Here is a 22,192-nt window from a genome sequence, read left to right on the forward strand (position 1 = left end):
GCATACCAGGGAAATCTGTCCATGGCATCCAGGAGCAGTTTCAAGCAATGTGGAATCATGACAAACACTGTGTGTGACTCTGGGAACTTTTATTGTTCAAAAGAGAAAAGATGAAGAAACTTGTGTGAAGGACAGTCAGGTAGAGAGAGACTGTAGCTGAGATGTAGACAAAGCGACCAGGTGACAGGCTCCACAATGACGTCAAAATGATGTTCAAGCCCTAAGTTTGGAACCCATGAATATTGCATTGAAATACATAGTAAGCTGGGAAAATTACCTTGGATTTTTTAATGGGCTTGATGATGTCACAAGAGTCTTTACAACAGGGAAAGAAATTAGAAGAGAGGGGCTCAGGGGAGGCTGGCTTTAGAACAGGGTGACAGTCCAGTGCCAAGGAATGATGATTTAAAATGAAAGTGCAGGAGGACAAATATCCAGAGAACTCTCCAGAAACTTGTTTTTATTCCATTTTAGACTTCTGAGATCCAGAACTGTAAGATAATAACATTCAGTTATTTCAGACCACCTAGGGTGTGACAGTTGATTATTGGTGCAATGAAAAATCATGTAGCAAAAATAAGATGACAGAAAAATCAAAGGCAAGGAGAGGAGGCTGGAGGACAGAGAAGACTTGGGATCAGATGCAGGTAGAAAGAGACTGAGAGACAAATAGGATATCTAGAATAAGGATAAAAATAGAAAGAGAGAGGGAGAAAGAGAGAAAGGGGGAGCTGGAGAGAGAGAGAGAGAGAGAGAGAGAGAGAGAGAGAGAGAGAGAGAGAGAGAGAGAGAGAGAGAGAGAGAGAGAGAAGGCCAGGAGGCATGGGAGCAAAGAGGTGAGGAAAGCTGAGCAGATAGAAAGCCAGATAGTGACAGGAACAGATGACATGAAGACGGGATGTCAGGCAGCATGCTCATCGAGTCTGTCCTTGTCCCTACCAGAATTAGTGGATCTTCTTGAGACGCAGGTAGATTCCATTTTTGGATTTCAACACAAGTCGTGGTAAGAGGACTGGGACCCTGGTGTGATCTGGCAGCAGCTCAAAGCGGAGTAGGGTCAGGGCCACAACCACCTTCAGCTCATTCATAGCAAATTGTTTCCCAATGCAGTTCCTGGGTCAGAAAGGGGCAATGAAAGTCAATGACTTCTGACCTGAGCAGGGAGGGGCCCCTGAAATAGCCTAGAACAGCATTCACATGCAGCCTTCACAGGTCCAGTCTAACCTCTGTCATTACAGGCCATGCCTACTTCTTCCTCAGGCTGTGGCTCTCCTGACTTTGATTCAGCCTCTATGTATTTCAAGGCTACTTTGACTCTAGTTCATTTAGAGTTATGAAGTCTGCTAGGCCAGCATTCTAAGCATTAAGGTTCACTCTTGTAATTTATTTACAAAGTTAATCATTGCTTACTTTACCTCATCCAGAGAAATCTAGGGCATGGCTTCCAAGGAGTGGAGTCAGATTTCAGTAGGAAAGTTCCTAAGGGGGACTGTGTTGGGGATCCTCAATTTGCTGTCCCATCTTCCTCCTAATTAGGATACCTCTAACTCCTCAACCAGCATGTTTAGCCTTCTAATTGTACTTCAGAAATATCCCTTGTTCCTGCTTAAGTTTTCTGTCCTGGACTTTTCTGATGTCCCTGACTCTCCCTCCACAATGATCCTCTCTGTACCTCTACATGTAGGGCTACATTCAGAAGCCTAGCTGCAGCCAGCCTTCAACTGGCTGGGTCTAATCACTTCTTTTCTGCCCATCTCACTTCCTACTTCAGATCAAGTTGTTGATGTGTTGACAATGTATCCTCTCCCTCAGACTGCATAGTACCAAAGCTCAGGCCAATGAGCAGCTGCCTCTCCTTTCTTTGCTGATATCTCCCTTTTTCTAGAGCACCCACAGAATCATCAGTGCGATATTTAATGATAAGCCACAATCAGGGCATGTGATGATGTCAGGAACATGGAACATTTAGAAAACTGTTCAGTGAACGAGGGAAAGAATGAAGGAAGAACATATTTTGACCACAGATATATTTGTCTTTGTGGAATACAGTTTTGAGTTGGAGGCAGGGGTAGGAGAGTATCTTTCATTTCATTTTTTCACACCCAACACACAGGAACTCCTTAATAATTTATTTTAAATTCAAATAAACATTTTTATTTGGCTCTAAATTGTAACTCACTTAAATTTAAGGAATAAATAATGGAATGTAATACAATGGAAATTAAGAAAAACTTCTGAGCAAAGCAAGGTGTAGTGGTCTCTATGTGGATCCCAGAACTTGGAAAGTTGAGGCAGAGGGATCAAGAACTCCAGGCAAGCCTGAGCCTGTCTCAGAAAACACCAGCAGCAATATGCTTCATTCCAACTAACGCTGAGTTACCCAATACTCTGCTGTCTTCTAGTGTAAGTGGCATGATTCTCAGTGCATGGAGTGGGGAGCATTCAACCTGAAGTACATCAAATGCTAGACAGCCTGTGTCTGGAAGAACAACTGACTTGAAGCCTGTTCTGTGAAATCTCATTTGCCACTTGAGTAATTCATTAAATATAGGATCAGATAAACCTTCTGTGCTCCTCCCTTTAAAGCTAACAGTAAGTTGGGTTTCACTGGAGCCTTGAGGATTTTCCTAGAAGCCATTGGAAAGCTTTCAACTTGTTCAGTATCTATTTCAAGATTTATATTTCACTCACCAAGAACCTTAACAAATGTTATGTGTTATAAAAGACAGAAGGTTTTCTCAAAAACCAGTAATGTCAAGGAATAAATATTATCTGTCAAGGTTTGGCCTTGGGCAGTTACAAGAGGGATGTACACATTGGCACTGAGTCTCTGATTGTGCTGGGAAAGACTGCACAGGTGGAGTCCATGGACGTGGAATAAACTTTCCTTTAAAGACTTTCTGTAACACCATGAGCGTCTGATGGACAGTTGTCCAGGGCTGACACCCAAGCAAAATTATCACTTTCCACAGTGATTCTAAAATTCGAGATGTACCCAGCAAGTATACTTGGCCTGGTTTAAGTGCAGAAAAAATTATGGCACTTAAGAGTTCTGAAACTTGAAAAGATGGAAGCTGATGTTAAATTCACAGGATAAAAAAAAAATCAACTTACAGTTCTGCCCCTGATATATGAGAACATTTGCAAGTCTGTGGCATCCACTGACATAGAAATTTGGCTGGCCAATGGGAGGAGCAATGAGTCAAAATTTTCACAGTGATTCCTGCAATGCTACCCTCCTTATGTGTACAGACACATTCCCAAGGAACTTTCCCCCCATATCCACCAATAGAATATACCTGGAGATATTATGTATGCATGAGGTAAAAAACATCAAGGTATCCTGGAAATATCCCCCCAGTATAGTCTGTCAATATACTCAGGATGTCTCACCTTGCTCCTCCCGAGAAGGGCAGGAATGAATGGCTGTGTCGGGGCGAATCTGGTGCAAACCTGGAAGGGTCAAACACCTGCAGGGACATGACACCTTTGTCAGGACAAGTAGAGGTTATACTGCTGCTTTCATCCCACCAGGGTACCAGGTGTTAGACCTGGGGACAGCAGGGTTTGGTCTGTAAGGATGTCCTCCTGCCCTCCTGTGGATCCTCCTACCTCTGGGTTTGGCCACACCTTCGGGTTGTGGTGGAGTGCATAAATGGAGAGCATGACTGAGATACCTGTGGGGCAGAAAGGAATAGGGGAGATGGTGGGTTATACCCAGGATGTGAACCGTGGTCCCCGAGGCAGTAGGGGACATGCCTGCACAAAAGGTCTCGCTAATAAACATCATCACTATGGGTAGATGTGGGTGACTTGGAAATGAACTTGGGGTACAAATGAGAAGTATAAAAATGATGTTAACGAAAGAGAAGCAAGAAAGACATAAACCCGAGTTTTGGGAGAGAATCAGCTTAGAACTTAGGTTTGATGAAGGATTTCTGCAAAGATGCCCAATATGGTCCCCTCTGTTTTTTTTTGTGTGCCTTTTCTGGTGAGTTAATATTATTTCAGAGAGGGGTTATAGAACACCACTAAAGTAGTAACTGACAGAAGGAGTTTGAGAGAATGAGGTGTGAGACAAAGGGTGAGCTCCTGACATTGCAAGGGTCAATCTAGTATCTGGTCAACAGTTTACCTCTGCCATCAACCTGAGTGCTTCTCAGGGACTGGACCATATATGACTCATAACATGGGATTTATTGATCTCCTTCATTTGCTTTGATCCAGGAAAGAAACATGCTTCCCTAGACTCTGTCTAATTTTTTATCTGTTGGGTACATCCCATCAAATGGCATTTGAGAGTTAAAGTCATAATACCATATCTAATAATTTCTTATATATAATTTTTCAAAGATTTAATCATGATATATATGTATATATGTATGTAAAAATGTAAAATTATCAGTTAAACAAGCTTGAAGAAAAGGCCTATTCAATATTTGGGTTAAAAATCGGGGCTGCTAATTGGGCAATAATTTTCTCTGTGACTGATGACATAGGTAAGTTGTGTCTTCAGCAATAGGTTCTTACCATCATCAGCTTATGGAGAGTAAGCAATAGCCTTGACAAGAGCCTGTAGTCATTTTGTTTTTACTGATTTATATAAAAGTAGAAGTTCTTTATAGGTAAAATTTCTCCAAATAACATCAAGGGTAGAGGATGATAAAAGATGTGACAATTAGCATTGGAGAGAGAGATGAACTGGTGAAGAACTTGTAGAAACTTACAAACCTATGCTTGGTTTGCAGAACCCATATGAAGAGCTGTGTTAGTGGCACATATTTGTCCTTGTATTACCAGTGAAGTGGGGACGGGCACCCACTGGACATCCAACCTAGCCTAATAGGTGACTTACAGATCAGTGAGAGACCTCCTGACTTCAAAAATATCAAGTTGGATGGTTTCTGAGGAATGAAACTAATGTTGACCTTTGGCTTCCACTTGTATGTGGAAATGTGCAAGAGTGTTCTCAGCCACAACATGAAAACACACACATGTGACAGTGAGGACACATGAAGGATAAGAATGGCTATGAAATTACATAGTGTTATCATCTTGATTGAGTCTAGAGTATAAGAATCAAAGAATGTCAGTTTTCCCAAACTGAATGGATGCATCATGAGAAGGATACAGATTTAATAGGAGTGTTATGTAGTAAAGGAGAGACACTTACAATTATTTATCCAAAGCATCAGAATTGGAGATTCTTTTACCTTACAGAGGATAATTTAAGCTTATGTTCCACTTTGGAAAATGTATTTATGAGTTAGAGTAATCTATTAGTAAAAAGGAAATGGGTACCCAGCAGGACTCAGAACTGTTAAACACACAGATTTCTGATCCTCCTTTATCTCTGGAATGAGTTTAGGTGAACAGGCTTTAGAAACTCATACCTTTGGGTAAAGAGCGCCCATCAGGGAAGGTAACAGGTGTGCTGAGCTCTCTGACAACGCCTGGGACAGGTGGGTAGAGCCTCATGGCCTCCTTGATGCACATGGTGGTGTAGGGCATTTGGTCAAGGTGATCCCTGAAACAAGGTCCATCCTGAAGTTCAGGTAGACTGGAGACCAGCAGCTCCTCCCTACCCAAAGAATAAGGGTTCTTCCACCTTTTGAACGCTTACCAGGTAATGGAGGATCCATCCCCCAGGAGGCTCTGAACTTCCTCCCTGCATCTCTGTTGGTGTTCAGGGTGTGTGGCCAGAGCATAGAAGATCCAGGAGAGTCCGCTAGCTGTGGTGTCATGGCCCTCGAACATGAATGTGTCCACCTCAGCACGTATGTCCTTGTCAGACAAGCTATCCCCATTCTCCGTCTGAGGGAGGCAACAGGTGTCATCAGAGCTGTGCTTGTTCCTTGCTGTGTGCTCCCAGGCAGACTCTCTGTGATACACACAGCTCTGATACACACTCACTCTGGCAAACAAGAGGATGTCCAGAAAATCCAAACGTCTCTTCTTCTTGACCTTCTCCAGCTCTCCCTCATCCTGCAGCTGATCCTTCCTCAGCTTGATCACTCCATCTGCTCCAGAACATTAGTATCACATAGACCCCAGAGCTACAGTAACCCCATGTAGAGCCTTGTGTCTCCTTGCCCATAGCTATGTGCTATACATGGATCAGCAAGTAAGGAGTGGACAGGGTTAGAAGACCAGTACCATCTGATGCAGACAAGACCTCCTCTCAGGACCACGGGCCAAGGAAGCTCTGCTTGAGATGCTGGGTCTGATATCACTAAACGTTACCAAACTGATGGCACCCACACAGCCCCTGGAATTCTGATATCCCAACTCAAACATTTGCAGTTTGAGAATATCTACATGTGTATGACCCGGGCACTATAGGAGCACTGAAGGGCCTAGATCTGCCTCAGAAGTCATCAACAGCCCCTTTGAGCTAACCCTGGAAAAGATGGGGAGACATGAGCTACAGACAGAACCTGTATGATCATGGGCAAGTTGACAGGCACGGTCAGCCAAGCGGCCATTGGAGGACAGACTGTAGATGGTGTCATTCTGATGAAAGATGTTCCTCACACGGTAATGGAATAGGTTGTTCAGGTCCGCAATGGCCTGGATGTAGGTTTTGTAATTTCTGAGGAAGAAGATACAGAATAGATTAGACTATGGAGAGATCTGACCTGAAGACAAAATGAACTCTTGGATTTTCTGTATCATAGAGACAGAGAGCATTGAGACACACATTAATTTTGTTTTATAACCCTTGTAATTTTCAAGACTGCAGAAGGTGGCATGAATATGTAGGCATCCACCTTAGGTAGGGATCAGTGGTCTGTGGTGGGGGCAGGGTTGGATTGTGTAAGGAACTGATCTGAAATGGGCTCAGACTCTTGACCTTTTTGTGGAGGCAAGTATCCACACTGCCTCACCTCCTGCATGTCAGATGAGGCCATCCTAGTAGGTGAGACAAAGGCCCTGACATTCAAATGTTGACACTTACCCATCCACCTGGACACTACCCTTGTGGCTGAAGGCACACTTCATGACGGTGTCAAGGGTCATCAAGGAGATGTGTTGAAAGATCTCTATAGAGGAGTCCTGTGCAGCCAGCTGTTCCCATTTGTCCTGCAGTGGGAGGGGAACATTGACCTAATTTCCACAGAAAACTTGTGATCATATACTGTACTATTTCCCTATATTTTCAGATATGTGTTCTCTGTCCTTTATTTAGATAATATATTATACAGATTGCAAATCAAATCTTGTAAATTACTTCAAAATTAAATTTAGAAACCCATAAGGTAGGAAACAAGATTCAAAAGTGTGCAACTGGTTAATGCATTTTAACTGACAAATGATGCTGTTTTCAGGGTAAAGAAGACAATGTGTCAGTATATGGAGAGCTGAGCCCGACCTGAGACAGTGGCAGGACTTCCATGTATTGAGCATAAGAAAGCCCAAGTAGCCACTATGGGCACTTCTAATGGGACCACCAGTTACTTCAATTACTATGTATTCCTCAAAAGCTTGTGGAGAACAATTGAATCTCAGTTCAGAGTTCTGTTGATAGTTTGTGGTATGGCGAGTTTGGCTTTGACAATGTGGATCTTGTGTGTGTTTGTCTATGAAATCACTCAAGTCCATGCAGAAGCTGAGACCCAGAAAAACACTGACTCGGTATCGTCCTAGGAAGTTCCTCTGAAGCTGAGGACTTGAAGAGGTAATTGGAGTCTCTATCTACCAAGATGCTTTTGCCTTGGGCAATGAGCAAGTATGGTCATATTTCATACCTTGAATATTTCTGTTCTGCTTATGTTGGAAGAACCTGTATTCATGCTAGAATACACATGTGGAGTTTGTTGGTGTACACTCTGTGTAGGTGAAGAGATTGAGAGAGCAAAAGAAGAGTGAGGAGTAAGAAGGGAAGGAAGAAGATGATGATGATGATTATGGTGAAGCTGTGGTAGTCCTAGCAGGATTAGAAGCAGCCAGTGAGGTAGAAAGGACAGCAGAGCTGAGGGGAGTAGAGGAAAAGAAAATCAAATGAACTCACGAGCATCAACCGGACAGAGTCGGCCATGGTTTTCACATAGGGCTTCAGAATGTCATAGTGGAAGGCTGGGGTCAGCATGCGCCGGTGCTGGAACCACGGCTGTCCATTCAGCAAGAGCAAACCATAGCCTGGGCCAGAGATGGGTGTACGTGTGTGTGAGTTGGAATCAGGGAGCCCGTTAGATAAACTATGTGTGTGTATTGGGGGTAGGGGGCTCTGTGGAGTGGAACTGATAATGAGACCTAAGAATGGTAGAGTCCAGAACCTGAAATTTCTAGCTTGTGGGACTGGTATACAGTCTGTGATGATTACATTTGTGAGATAAAAATTGCAAAAGAATTTCGGGGGGGGGGGGAAGGTGGCAGCATGAATGATTAGCTAGGACTGTTTGGAGCAGTGAAGACCCAGACGCCTAGCTTCTACTTCACTTGGGCCAGGGAGAGGAGGGCTAGATCAAGGCAATGGTAGCCGGTCACATTTTGTTCTCTGTGAAACAGAGTCACAGGTCTTGGATGCTCTAACTGGGGCCAGACCACATTCTCCATTCAGACACACATACCAATCCAAGGAGCCAGCAATCTGTAGGCTCCATGTGCCTTTGGATCTGAAAGAGAAACAAGGAATGGGATAAGTAGGCAGCTGTGGTGGAAGCCACGGACTTCTGGGATCTTTTAAGAGCTGTCTGTTGGCAGACTGTCCTGTTCACTGTCCGTTTCCTCATATCTCCTTCTAGCTTTGCCTAACAGTCAGGCTTGGGAAGTCAGGATTCATGGAGCATGGATGGTGAACTGGTGAGGAGCAGGCCATGTGCCCATATTCAAAGAAAAGAACAGGTACGACTATGATGTGTGTGTGTATGTGTGTGTGTTACAGTAGAGCATCAGTTAGTTATCCTGTAACTCTAGGCAGGTAACAACTGAGATTTCAAATGCAAACCAAAATGCATTTGAGGTGTTCTTTTCAGACCTAGAATAATTTACATGAATTACCATCTTAATTTGATTAAGTAGCAAAGAAAGATAAAGACTTTTGGCTAAAAACTTGAAATTTCAGTACTGAGTGGTGTTGACCATATTCTGGGCTGTCTCCTGGGAGAGTGGTTGGTAGTGTGTACAGCAATGGTCTAGTATTACCGTGTTCTTCAATTTGACAGCCTTGTGCTACTTACAAAGATGACAACACGAATATTTCTGAATGATATACACTCACCTGATCACCCTAGAATCAACTTCATGTATTCTGGGTCATAGACAGTAAAGTAAGCTTGGCTCCCCCATACCCAGCGTGGAAAAGCGCTTGGGAAGTTCTCCACAGTGTTCATAATCAGCTGTAGCTCCTGATCACCTTCGAACTCCTGTTGAGGGAAAGATAAAGAAGTGGGCCTCTAGTTTAGTTTTTTTTGTTCTGGAGATAAGAGCACAACAAGCACAGGAACAGAGTTCTACAGATGCTGCCAGGGTTTGGAACTTTTTGATGGACTATCTGTGCTATCACTCAGAGCTTTGCTACACTGGGAACTGGTCCTGAGCTGGAATTGACAGTGCTGTTGGGCAGATCCTCAGGTCTGCATGCAAGTACCACATCCCCGTGTCCTTCTAAGAGCATTCATTGAAAATCCTTTGTTAATGCTTCTTCATGTATCCTACTTCTTGGCTCTGGTGCTTATTTCCTGGGTGACAGTGCCAGGGGCCAATACCTTCCATTAATAATATTCAGGGTGCTGCACCATCTCCTTCCTGGGAGATCTCAGACATGTGTGCCTGTTTCTTGAGCACTGTGGTGAAGGAAAGTGATGGTGTGTTTATGAAATTGCTTAGAGTATGGGTTGTGAAGGAGAATAGAGAACTGAACAGATCCTGAGGAGCCACGCACCGCGGCCCCGGTCTGTGCTCTATGCACTAGACCTCAGTTCACGAGCTTCAGGCAAGGGGCTGGAGGTTGAGAATACACACGCAGAGACAGACCAACACACAGACCTTCAAACACTGAAACCAAAAGCCCCCTTTAATAGCACCATGGAGGCTTAAATACACTGCAGTCAATGGCCAACAGGTGAAAATCCCATCCTCTGATCCTCTAAGCTAGGCACAGTCAATTAGAAGGTTCAGCTGGGAAGAGCAGCTGAAGGCCAGGACTCATTAGTCTCAACACTGAGGAAATTCTGACATTGGTTCCCTCATGTGAGGACACTACACAGCCTTATTCCTTTCTATGCCTTGATTTCAGGATTTTAGTCATTATCCACCCATCCTGAAAATTCCTTTGCAGGGTGGGGAATCATCTGGGCCAGCTACCCACTCATCCCAGCAGTGTGACTCTTCCTGTGTTTGACAGCTCCTGAGATGTGTGCCATTGCCACACCAAGAACCCCATGGGGCCAGGCTTCCATGTCACTGACTTCTGTGTTCCCAGCAAACCCTGAGCTTGGGAGAGAATAACCATAGTGAGTATGCAAGGAACCACCTAGAAGCTGTGTGAGAACAGCAGAGGCTGTTGAAGAAGAGGAGACTAGGTAGGCTCACCCACAGCCTTCATGTGCAGGGCTCTCAGTACAGAGCTGGCTACAGCCAGACAGGTGGAGCCACCTTAATGCTGGAATGTGTCTCAAGCTGAGCTCTGTGTCTCATGAAGTACTTAGACTTCTCTTATACAGTAGGTTTTGTCCTGTCAATTTGATGGCCAGTCTCTGAGACCTCCATCCTCCCTGTACCTCATCCTCCCTGCACCTCCATCCTCCCTGTACCTCCATCCTCTTTGATCTCCCTCCCACCCTTCTCTTTCCTCATACCTTGTGTCCAAAGAACCAGTGAAAGGGTGGGGATGGGAACTCCTGGAAAGCCTTGAGTAGCCATTTCCTCTGCAGGTAGAACTGGACCGCTTTGAACAGCAACAGAAGCAAGCCGAGCACGGAGGCCACTTGCAGGAAGCCAGAGATGCTGCCTGCATATTTGATGGGGCTCTGAGCAGAGACACTCATGGTGCAGCCACTTCTGAGTCACAGGCTCCCCTCACTCTCATGAATCCTTCTACCTCCTCTATAAATCCTTTAAGGGCTGCCTGTCGCTCAGTGGGAGGGAACAAGGTTAAAGAAGACAGAGCTTGCTCTCACAGTGCAGCTGTTCAGTTAAGGTGAATGATTTACCTTGAGAGGCAGAGAAATGATTTGTCATCTTCAGTGGCCAAGGGCCAGACCTGCACCCACTTTCCTGTCTTTGTGTTAGTCAAAAACATTTATTTATTTGCTATTTATTTTTTCTCTTCACCATATTTTCCTATATACATTTATAGTGTACAGTGTGGTATTTTAACATATGGATACTGCACGTATTAGGCACAGTAATTATCATTTCCTTCATTAGTCATCCATTCATTTTTTTTAATCTAAAGATTTATTTATTGTTTTTAAAAATCAAACAGTATTGTCTGATGTGGGATTTACCTCTGTATGTTGTGAATATGATTGTTTAATAAAGAAAGCTGGCTTGAGCCTATGGCAGGGCATTGCAGAGGTAAGCAGAGAAGATGGAACTAATTGCTGGGAGAAAGAAGGGAGTGTAGAGAGAAGCCATAGAGCCACTGCCAGAGACAGACGTGATTAAACTTTGCTTTTTAGGCCACTACCTCGTGGTGATGCACAGATTAATGGAGATGGGTTAAATTAAGATACAAGAGTTAGCAAATAATAAGCTAAGGCTAATGAGCCAAGCAGTGATTTAATTAATATAGTTTCTGTGTGATTATTTTGGGGCTGAGCAGCTGGAACCAGAAAATGTCCTTCCTTCAACAAATTGGCACCCACATGGCCAACCAGAATCCACATAAAACCAGAGAAAGCTTATAAAGTAATTCTAGACACAAAAATACAGAGTTTAAGACAGTTTCTTGCTGTTTGCTGGTGGCATGCCACAGCTCCGTTGAGAGAGGTTTTCCTGATTCAGTGATAGCAGGAAACATTGCAGTTTTGAAATGCCAGCTTTATGTGCCTTGTTGCCAGTGCAACTCTAAGTCTTTCTCAAGAGGTCCAGCTATGGAGCATTTAATTGAGGTTTGTAAGCAGCGTCTTACAAACTGCTTAATGGCTTGACATAGAGCTGCTGATACTTAGAACTGAAGTGATGTATGTGGTTCAAAGGTAATGAACGGACCTCTTCCGTCATATTGGACTGGGCTGAGCAAGCTGGAAGTGCCATATTTGACCTAGTAATGCTGCAGCTTAAGTTTTTAAGAAGCACTTGGAATTTTAAGCAGCGCTCCTGTACAGTAAAGAATTATAGATACACAACAGGGCAGATTTAGACATAAAAAACTCTGAACAAGTCACAGTGTTTAAAGAATGTACATAGGCTTTGGAGAGAGAAGAAAAAGAGTAAAGGGACAGTCAATGTAATATAAATAGATTAAAGGTGTAAAGATAATAAAATAAATATTAATAAGTAAAAAGTAATACAGTAAGAAAAATAAGAAAAAAGGCTCCTCTTTTGTTTCCACAAAACAGTTCCTGTGGAATCATTAGAGACAAATATGGTTTTATGGACCAAGAGCCCCTGAAAGGTTGCCATGAACATCCCCCCAAAATTACTTCACCCAACTGCTGACTTTGATGAACCTAGCACACAGGATACACCATGAAAAACTTGATTAACAGCACCCCAGTCAACATGAAGTAGTCTAGAGAACTATACCCAAATTTCCAAATATTGTTTATAATCATTTCTTTACATTTAAATGGGGGATATGCTGTAAAGATTTGCAAGGGTATGGATCTTGGTTTATTGATACAAATTTAAGGTCAATTTTGTTTTACTGTGTATATATATTTTTCTGCTCTTGATTAAGGTATTGTGATTGTGAAGCTCATTTAAAAATGTAATGTATAATTAAGAAATATAGGTAAATAGAGAGTAATCTATAATAGTCAAGCTTGTAATCATGTTATTTAGGTTTCCTAGACATATAGAAATATAATTAAACTATATAGGTGTTTCTCAAACTTTTCAAAGACCTACAGAATATGGCATTTAAATGTTTTAAGAACTTAGGACTTTTCATGACAATGAGACACATATGCTCCTGGCAGCACCAATCTACCTCAAGAGGAAGATGAATAGGCATTGGAGAGGATCCTTATGGAGTTGGTCAGCCATTTGGGGAAGAAACTGCTCTTGCCTGGACTGCTTGGTGGTATGCTATGTGAACTGGACCCACAGAGAAATGATTGCTGAACTTGCCTAAAGGTGAGATGGTCCTTTGGGGTTCCTGCTACATGAAAGAGTCTGCCAGACATTCTGTAGAACACAGAAGAAAGTGACTGACAAACTGCCACTATAGGCAGAACCGTCTTTGAAATTTTCTGCTTCATGTAAAAGTTTGCTGAATACTATGCGTCTGTAGGCTGAAGATGGATGCCCCAGTGGTACAGAAGAACTTTGGGTGACTCTCCAGGCAGTGAGATGTCTCTGCCAATTCTAGAGTTTTGGAAGTTGTTTACAATACACTTCCTGGTAATGTAGGTAATATTATATCCTTCTGGAGTCTTTGATGTAGTTGAACTATTTATAGTTATAGTTTTCCTTAGTTGTGATTAAAGATAAAGGAGATATAAATATTGTAAGTGTAATTCATGCTTGATACCTGTTTTGTTATATGTAATTTTACTATGTTAAAGTTAAAACCTTTTTTTTATTTAAACAGAAAAGGGGAGGTGTTGTGGGATTTTATTCTGTATACTGTGAATATGATTTGTTAATAAAGAAATCTGGCTTGAGTTTATGGCAGGGCAGAACAGAGGTAGGCAGAAAAGACAGAACTGAATGCTGGAAGAAAGAAGGGCAGAGTAGAAAGCAGCCATGGAGCTGCCGCTGGAGACAGACATGCTAAAACTTTTCTGGTAGGCCACAACTTCATGGTGATCCACAGATTAATGGAGATAAGTTAACTTAAGATATAAGATTAAGCCAATAAGAAGCTAGAGCAGTGATTTAATTAATACAGTTTCTGTGTGATTATTTTGGGGCTGAGAGACTGGAAGCAACAAGCAGCCTTCCTACAACAGTTGTCATATAGATATAACCATCCTGTTGAAATAATGTATGACATGGAGGCTCTATCCCCAGGCTTCATGTCTTAATTCTGTGTCTTTACTTGTTGCTCTTGAGAGTTCCTTAACTTCCCACAGCAAACCCAGCACCTACATAGTTTCTACTGAATTGTCCATGTTAGGTGGATTGTGAGTGGTTGCTAGGTCAGCCTGCAGAGCATCCAGGCACTTCTGCCCTTCTCCCTCTAGGTCTCATGGGCAGTCCATGCCTTGTGATGCCAAAGGCTCTGGTGAATGTCTTACATCATTTCTGGGCCATTCATCTGCTGCCTGAAAGGGGTTGAGCCTCCTAAATGGATGCAGAGCACATCTTGCAGCTCCAGTTTCTTTTGACTATATAAATCTGGGTATTACCTCAGGGGATTTTCCATGAACATGTCAACACACTAATGCCCACACTCACACATGCATGCACACACATATACGTTTTTTTGCTATGTTGACCTTTATGTCTTCCACAGTCATCATTGATGTTTATGATTCTGTTATTTCTACTGTTTCAGTTCAGTCTGGGTTCTATTTCTGTAGGGTAATAGATGGAATGAACCTGCTTCTCCTTGACATCATTTTTTCCGATTGTGGACTCTTTCTGACAAAATTTCTGTCATTGTTGACCCAGGAAGCCAGGCTAGTCAGGGTCATGAGTGTCCTTTCTGCAGTATGAATTACAGATCTTCCTTCCTCATCACTGTCTTGTGTTGCTTTTCTGAAACCAGTGGGTTTCCTTCCATTCTTCCACATTATCTTATGAGGTTTTATAAACAGCATATAGTTGAATTTCACTTTTAACATCTATTCAGACAATATAACTCTTTTGATTGGAAAGTTTAATCTTTTTCTGAAAAGTTTCTGTTCTAGACTCAAATGCTAGTTTAGTAGGACCTTGCTTGTTTGTGACTCGGCTTATGTCTCTTGTTTTAAGAATTTTTTTGGCTTGGACTTTTTTTTTTTGGTTTTTCGAGACAGGGTTTCCCTGTAGTTTCTAGAGCCTGTCCTGGAACTAGCTCTTGTAGACCAGGCTGGCCTCGAACTCAGAGATCTGCCTGCCTCTGCCTCCCGAGTGCTGGGATTAAAGGCGTGCGCCACTACCGCCCGGCCGGCTTGGACTTTTTTTATTGATTATTATTGAGCTTTACATTTTTCTCTGCTCCCATCCTTGCCTCTTCCTTTCCCCCTTAAAACCTCCCCCATGGTCCCCATGCTCCCAATTTACTTAGGAGAGATACTGTCTTTTTATGCTTCCCATGTAGATTAGAGCTATATAATAAGTCTCTCTTACTGACCTCATTTTTGTCTATGTTCTCTGGGATCGTGGTTTGTAGGCTGGCTTTCTTTGCTATATGTTTCAAAACCAACTATGAGTGAGTACATGTGATAACTGTCTTTCTGTGTCTGGGTTACCTCACTCAAAATAATATTTTCTAGCTCCATCCATTTTCCTGCAAAATTCAAGGTGTCATTATTTTTTCTGCTGTGTAGTACTCCATTGTGTAAATGTCCAATATTTTCCTTATCCATTCTTTGGTTGAGGGGCATTTAGGTTGTTTCCAGGTTCTGGCTATGATAAAAAAAAGCTGCTATGAACATAGTTGAGCACATGTCCTTGTGGCATGATTGAGCCTCCTTTGGAGTAATCAAAAGTAAGATTACTGGGTTTTGAGGAAGGCTGTTTCCCAATTTTCTGAGAAATCACTACACTGACATCCAAAGGGTTGTAACAGATGGTGTAGTGATGAGACGACGGGCTGCATTCCTGCCGCCCAGCTCCCACACGGCTAGCTTTACACCCGAAATAACAACACACAAATTGTATTCATTTAAACACTGCCTGGCCTATTAGTTTCAGCCTCTTATTATCTAATTCTCACATCTTGCTTAACCCATTTCTAACAATCTGTGTAGCACCACAAGTGGTGTCTTACTGGGAAAGATTCAGCATGTCTGACCTGGCGGCTGGCTCCATCGTGTCTGTCTCAGAAAGAGGAGAGGCAGGGCAATTGCCCGAGGCATCTTGCCTCACTCCCAGCATCCTGTTCTGTCTACTCTACCCACCTATGTTCTAACCTATCAGGCTAAGCAGTTTCTTTATTAATTAACCAATGAAATCATCAGATAGATAGACGACACACCTACATCAGATGGCATTCCCACCAGCAGTGCAGAAGTGTTTCCTTTTCCCTACAACCTCTCCAGCATAGGTTGTCATCAGTGTTTTTGATCTTGGTCATTCTTATAGGTGTAAGATGGAATTTTAGAGTTGTTTTGATTTGCATTTCTCTGATGACTAAGGATGTTGAACATTTCTTTAAGTGTCTTTCAGCCATTTTAGAGTCTTCTGTTGAGAGTTCTCTGTTTAGGTTTGTACTCCATTTTTTTTTATTGGATTATGTGTTCTTTTGGTGACAAATTTCTTGAGTTTTTTTTGTATATTTTGGAGATCAGATTCCTGTCTGATGTGGAGTTAGTGAAGATCTTTTCTATGATTTTGTTAAATATATTTTCTATGTTTTTTAGTTGAACTTCGTCTCCTTCTTCTATACCTATTATTCTTAGATTTGGCCTTTTCATGGCGTACCATATTTCCTGGATATTTTGGGTTAAGCTTCTGTTAGATTTAATGTTTTCTTTAACTGATGAGTCTATTTCCTCTCTTGTATCTTCAGAGCTTAAGATTCTTTCTTCCATCTCCTGCATTCTGCTGTTCATGCTATGTCTTTGGTTCCTGATCATTTTCTCGTGGTTTCTGTTTCTATAATTCCCTGGGCTTGTGTTTTCTTTATTGTCTCTATTTCAGTATTCAAGTCCTGAATAGTTTCTTGTGCATGTTTGATTTTTTTCTTGGTTTTCTTTAAGTGATTTGCTGCTGATGTCTTCCAATTTTTTTATTTGTCTTTTCCTCTATTTCTTTAAGAGAATTTCTCATTTCCTCCTTAAGAGTTTCAACCATTCTCTTGAAGTTATTTTTTTTACAGCATTTTCTTCTGCTTCATCCATATTTGGTTGTTCAGGTCTTGCTGTTGTAGGGTCTTTAGGTTTTACTGGTGTTGTATTGCTCTTTGTGGTGTTGCATTGTTCTTACCTTTTCTACTCACCTTTTCCTCTAATAAGTGTTGTTGGGGCTGTCCGAGATTTTGCTGAATAATCTTCTAGGTGCTAGTGAATCTGAAGCTCAGATGGTTTTTCCTCATGGCACAGTCATTGCCACAGTTCTAGTTACCTCGTTGATTACTCTGTGTTCCTGGAGATTGCTCAGTGCTCCTGTGTTCAGCCCTGGTCTCTTCGAGTTTGCTGTCTCAGGCCTACCTTGGCCTAGATTGCTGGCTTTGCCCTGTTTCTGTCAATCCTGGTCTGGATCCCCTCCTGCAGAAGTCCCTGGCTTGGAGTTGATCATGAAAATGTTTCTGGCTCCATTCGACTGTCTCAGAATTCCCAGGCTTGGGGGTGCCCAGAACCACAGAGGACCTGGTTCAGGTGTACTCCCTCATATGTCTCAAACTCAAGCTGGGACCCGCAGAGGTTCCAGGTTCCTGCCTCTTCCCTTTGATGTCCCAGACCAATTCCCAGATCCACAGAAATCCTGGCTCAGGCCTATCTCCTCTGAGATTCCAGACTCATGCCTGGCCCTGCAGAGATCTCTGGTTCCTGCCTATTCCCTTGGAGGTCTCAGAATCACTCACACAAGAATGACAGAGGTCCTGGCTCAGACCTAGTTCCTGAGAGGTCCTAGACTCATGCCCAGAATCACAGGGGTCCTGGCTTAGGTCTACTCCCTTGAAGGTCCCAGATTCACGTCCAGATCCTCAGTGGTCTCTGGCTCTGACTCACTTGCTCAGCGGTTACTCCCATGTACCTGTTTGGGTGGAGTTTGCCAACTCTGGAAAAGGTCACTGGATCAATCCTGTTTCACTTATGTACCGGGACTGGGCTGGCTCCTGTCACTTGATTTGCTCCTGGCTTCTACTCCTGGTGGACCTTGCTTCCTCAGACCCTCTCTGTCCTAGGTAGCTGGTTCAGTCCCTTGCCTTGGACTTTTAAGAGCTTGAATATAGCTTATCTCTGACAAGACCATATCAGTTTAATCTACACAGAGTTCTTTGAATTTATTGCACTTAGATGCTCATGTATTTCTCAATGTTTGGAAGGCTTTAAGCTATTATTTAACTATACTTATTTATTTGTATGTGTGTTGCACATGCATATCATCAGGTGTGTGGAGATTGGGGCACAACTTATGTTCTCTCCTTCTATCAGGTGGGTTCCAGGGATGGAACTCCTGGCATCTACCTGAAGCAGGAACTGCTAACCACTAACCTGCCTCATCAACCCCCATGGAGTAAGTTTCTTTTCATTCTGTAACTCCTACAATGCACAAATTTTTATTTCTAGATCCTGTTCGCCTTATATACTTTATTCTTTGTTGTTTTCCTATTTCTTTCTCTTTGTTTTGTGTAATTTGGTATTTTAAAAGCCTGTGTCCAAGCTATGAATTCATTCTCCTGCGTGATGCAATCTGTCATGGAAACTCTCATTGGCATTTTTATTTCATTTATTGAGTTCTGTGTGGTGGCTGTTTGATTCTTTTTCTTTTTCCATTAAAAATTGTTTTTTTTTATTTTACATACCAACCAAAGTTACCCTCCCTCCCTTTCTCCCACAACCCATCCTGCCTCTGATTCTACCTTCATCCACTCCTCAGAAGGGGTAAGACATCTCTTGGAGAGTCAAGAAGTCAAGCATATCAAGTTGAGCCTGGACCAGTCCGCTCTCCCTGTATCCAGGCTATTTGGTTCTTTACATAATCTCTATTTTTAATTTTTATTTATTTTTTTAAAATAAACTATCTTTTATCACTATACAAACCCAACCCAAGTTCCCACTCCCTCCACCCCTCCCATTTTCCCCACTTAAACCCCCAATCACCCATCCACTCCTCAGACAGGGTAAGGCACATTGCTTTGGGGAAGGTCCAAGGCCCTCCCTTCTATATCTAGTCTGAGCAAGGTATCCACCCAAAGAGAATAGGTTCCCAAAAGCCAGTACAAATAGTAGGGATAAATTCTGGTGCCCATTCCAGTGGCCCTGCAGTCTGCCCCAGCCATGCAACTGTCAGCCACATTCAGAGGGACTAGTTTTGCCCTATGCTTTCTCCTTCCCAGTCTGGCTGATGTTGTTGAGCTCCTGTTAGCTCAGGTAGACTGTTTCAGTGGGTATACCCATCATGGTCTTGACCTCTTTGCTAATATTATCACTCCTCCCTCCCACTCTTCAACTTGACTTTGGGAGCTCAGGCCAGTGCTCCAATATGGGTCTCTGCCTCTGTTTACATCAGTTGCTAGATGAAAGTTCTATGGTGATATTTAAGATATTCATCAGTCTGACTCCAGGGCAAGGCCTGTTTGGGCACCCTCTCCACTATTGCTTAGGGTCTTAGCTGTGGTCATGCTTGTGGATTCCTGAGAATTTCTCTAGAGCCGGGTTTCTTGCGAACCCCACAATGGCTTCCTCAATCAAGATATCACTTTCCTTGCTCTCATATCTGTCCTTCCCCCATCTCTACTATCCCATTCCCTCAAGTTCTCGTCAACCCTCCCCTTCTTCCCCCCTTAACCACTTCTTGCCTTCTTTTTCCTCCCACCCTTATGTCCCCTATTTTGTCAGGTGATCTTCTCTATTTTGACTTTCCATGTGGATCTATCTATGTTTTTTAGGGCTCACTACGTTACTTAGCTTATCTAGGATCATGAACTATAGGCTCAATAGCCTTTGTTTATAGCTAATATTCACTTATGAGTGAATACATACCATATTCATCTTTTTGCATCTGGGTTACCTCACTCCAGATGGTGTTGTCTAGTTTCATCTATTTGCATGCAAATTCAAGATGTCATTTTTTTTTAACCACTGAGTAATACTCTAATGTGTAAACTTCCACATTTTCTTTATCCATTCTTCAGTTGAGGGACATCTAGGTTGTTTCCAGGTCCTGGCTATTATCAATAATACTGATATGAACATAGTTAAACATTTATCTTTATAGTATGATTGAGCATATTATTTCTTTTTATACTTTCTCAAGTGATGAACTTTTTGTTTGTTTTTAATGAAGTCTGTATTCTTCCACATCTTTTCAAGTTTCCTTAGAATCATCATTTTATGTTTTTTCTTAGGCATCCCATTGATTTCTTTCATAACACTTACTGGAAAGATATTCTTTATTATGTTAGTTGTTTATTTATTCTTATTGCAGTATGTGTGGTTGATTACTTGCTTCTGTTGACTTCATAGGATAGTTTTTTATTCTTTTTTCTTTTTTGTCAAGAGACTTTCTCCTGGAGATGTACCCAGGCGACATTAGGGTAGTACCATGGGCTTCAGTTCAAGCACTGTAGTCTCCAAGAAGCTTCTTCACCTACAATATCAACATTGATGACACCTGTGTATGTGCGTGTTTCAGTGGTCTAGACCACAAGATTTGTGTTTTTTTTTTTTTCCTGACAGGTCCCCTTAGGAAGTTAACCTCTCCATAGCTGTGAGAACAATGCCTGCTTTTGTGACTCAGGGTGGGTAGGTCATATTTTAGTTTCTGTTGTTTACCCCAGGTAGGGCAGATTTGATGAACCTAGGAAAGCAAGACATGAATGAGACCGCACTGGAAGGGAGGATGCTAGTCTGTGTCTGAGAGCCTCACGGGAGGAGGCTGCTGAAAGATCACAAAGGCACATCATGGGGTGCATAGTAGTGGAAAAGGCCGTGTACCAGTGTCTGGGGGCTGTGTGCATCAGGACCCTCTGGAGGTTTTTCCAGACAGAGTTTCCCTGTGTAGTCCTTGACGTTCTGGAGCTCTCTTTATAGATCCACTTGCTTGTTCCTCCCGAGTGCTGGCAGTAAAAGTTTGCATTACCTTGTCCAATCTCTGCACACTGACCAGAGGAGCCTTTGCTGTTCCTCTGAGCCTCACCTCAGGAAAGTGAAGCTTTGCCATTTTCCTACAGGTTTGAGGCTAGGCTCCTTGACATGCCATGCCCGTGTCAACAACACACATTCACTCCAGGCTTCATCTATTCGGGGCTTTTTCCACTCCCCACAGTTGTCTGAGGACCACGCAGGGGCTAAAGTACAATAGCAGGCTCAGCTAGGAGACCAATTAATGTTCATTGGCTGCACACTGTTTCTTCATGGGGACTTTACTCACTGAATTGATCAGGGCTGTCTGCCCAGGTACTCCTAGGGCTTCTGGTGGGAGAAAGGGCCTCTAAGCTGTTTGCTATGTCCTTGGTAAGGCAGGCTACTTTGTGGAAATTTAGGAAGTTGATTGGTGCTGATTGGCTACATTGTGGGATTCTTGGGGAAACGGTGGAGCTCAAGATGGTGTCCTGCAGGAGAAGGCTGAGTGGTGGCTGTGCCCGAGTTAATGCTGTAGTGTGAGATTACCCTAGAGCGCTGCGAACTGGGCTCTGGCTTCTCTAAGAGCGAGTGTTTCAGATGCTTGTGTGTTGTACAGGAACTGCTCAATGCATTCACTTTGGCGTGAAGCTTAGGTTTGAGCTCATGTGAGGAACTACAACAGTAGATATTGTGTCCTCCAATTCTGTCTTTACAGCAACATCTTGGGACTCTAGGCTCTGTGAGATGTTTGTTTGTACCTTCATGCATGATTCCAGTGGAACAGAGCTTGATTTACTTGGTTTTGGCCCTTGTTATAGAGGGAAACATGGCAGATACATCTAGTCAGCTGTTTTGCTGGTGATTTTCCCCTGAGCACTTACTGTGTGCCAGGCAGGGTAGTAGGGAGTGTGCACATAACAAGAAAAAGAGACACTAACCTTGGCTTCACAGACCTCTGTCTAATTTATCAGATTTTCAGTAAGTACGGTTAGTTTACCTCTGCCCTTATTTTCGTGATGAGAAACTGATAACAGAAAGGCAAAGTGATATTGTAAAAAGGAAATCAATCTATGAGAGTCGATGGTGGTACTGGCCACCTTCCCTACTGTACTACAAGACTCCCTCTCCAGAAGATGCTGACACGCTCCCAAACGTTTTCTCCTCTGCCCTTCCTAATGACAAGGGATTCATTTCTCAAC

General features: G+C 42.8%; 1 protein-coding gene and 1 pseudogene across 1 annotated transcript in view; both read right to left on the reverse strand.

Annotated features, from left to right (window-relative positions):
- Positions 1-72: 72 nt before the first annotated feature.
- Positions 73-11,117, reverse strand: LOC119816436 (annotated as a pseudogene).
- Positions 73-22,192, reverse strand: part of LOC119817231 (cytochrome P450 4A10-like) — a 53,906-nt gene continuing 31,786 nt past the window's right edge. The window contains exon 13 of the mRNA XM_042055298.1: positions 73-491. The gene's annotated coding sequence lies outside the window, so the exon portion shown is untranslated. The remainder of the gene's footprint in view (positions 492-22,192) is intronic.

Source organism: Arvicola amphibius, chromosome 6, assembly GCF_903992535.2.
Source record: "Arvicola amphibius chromosome 6, mArvAmp1.2, whole genome shotgun sequence".
Lineage (NCBI taxonomy): Eukaryota > Metazoa > Chordata > Mammalia > Rodentia > Cricetidae > Arvicola > Arvicola amphibius.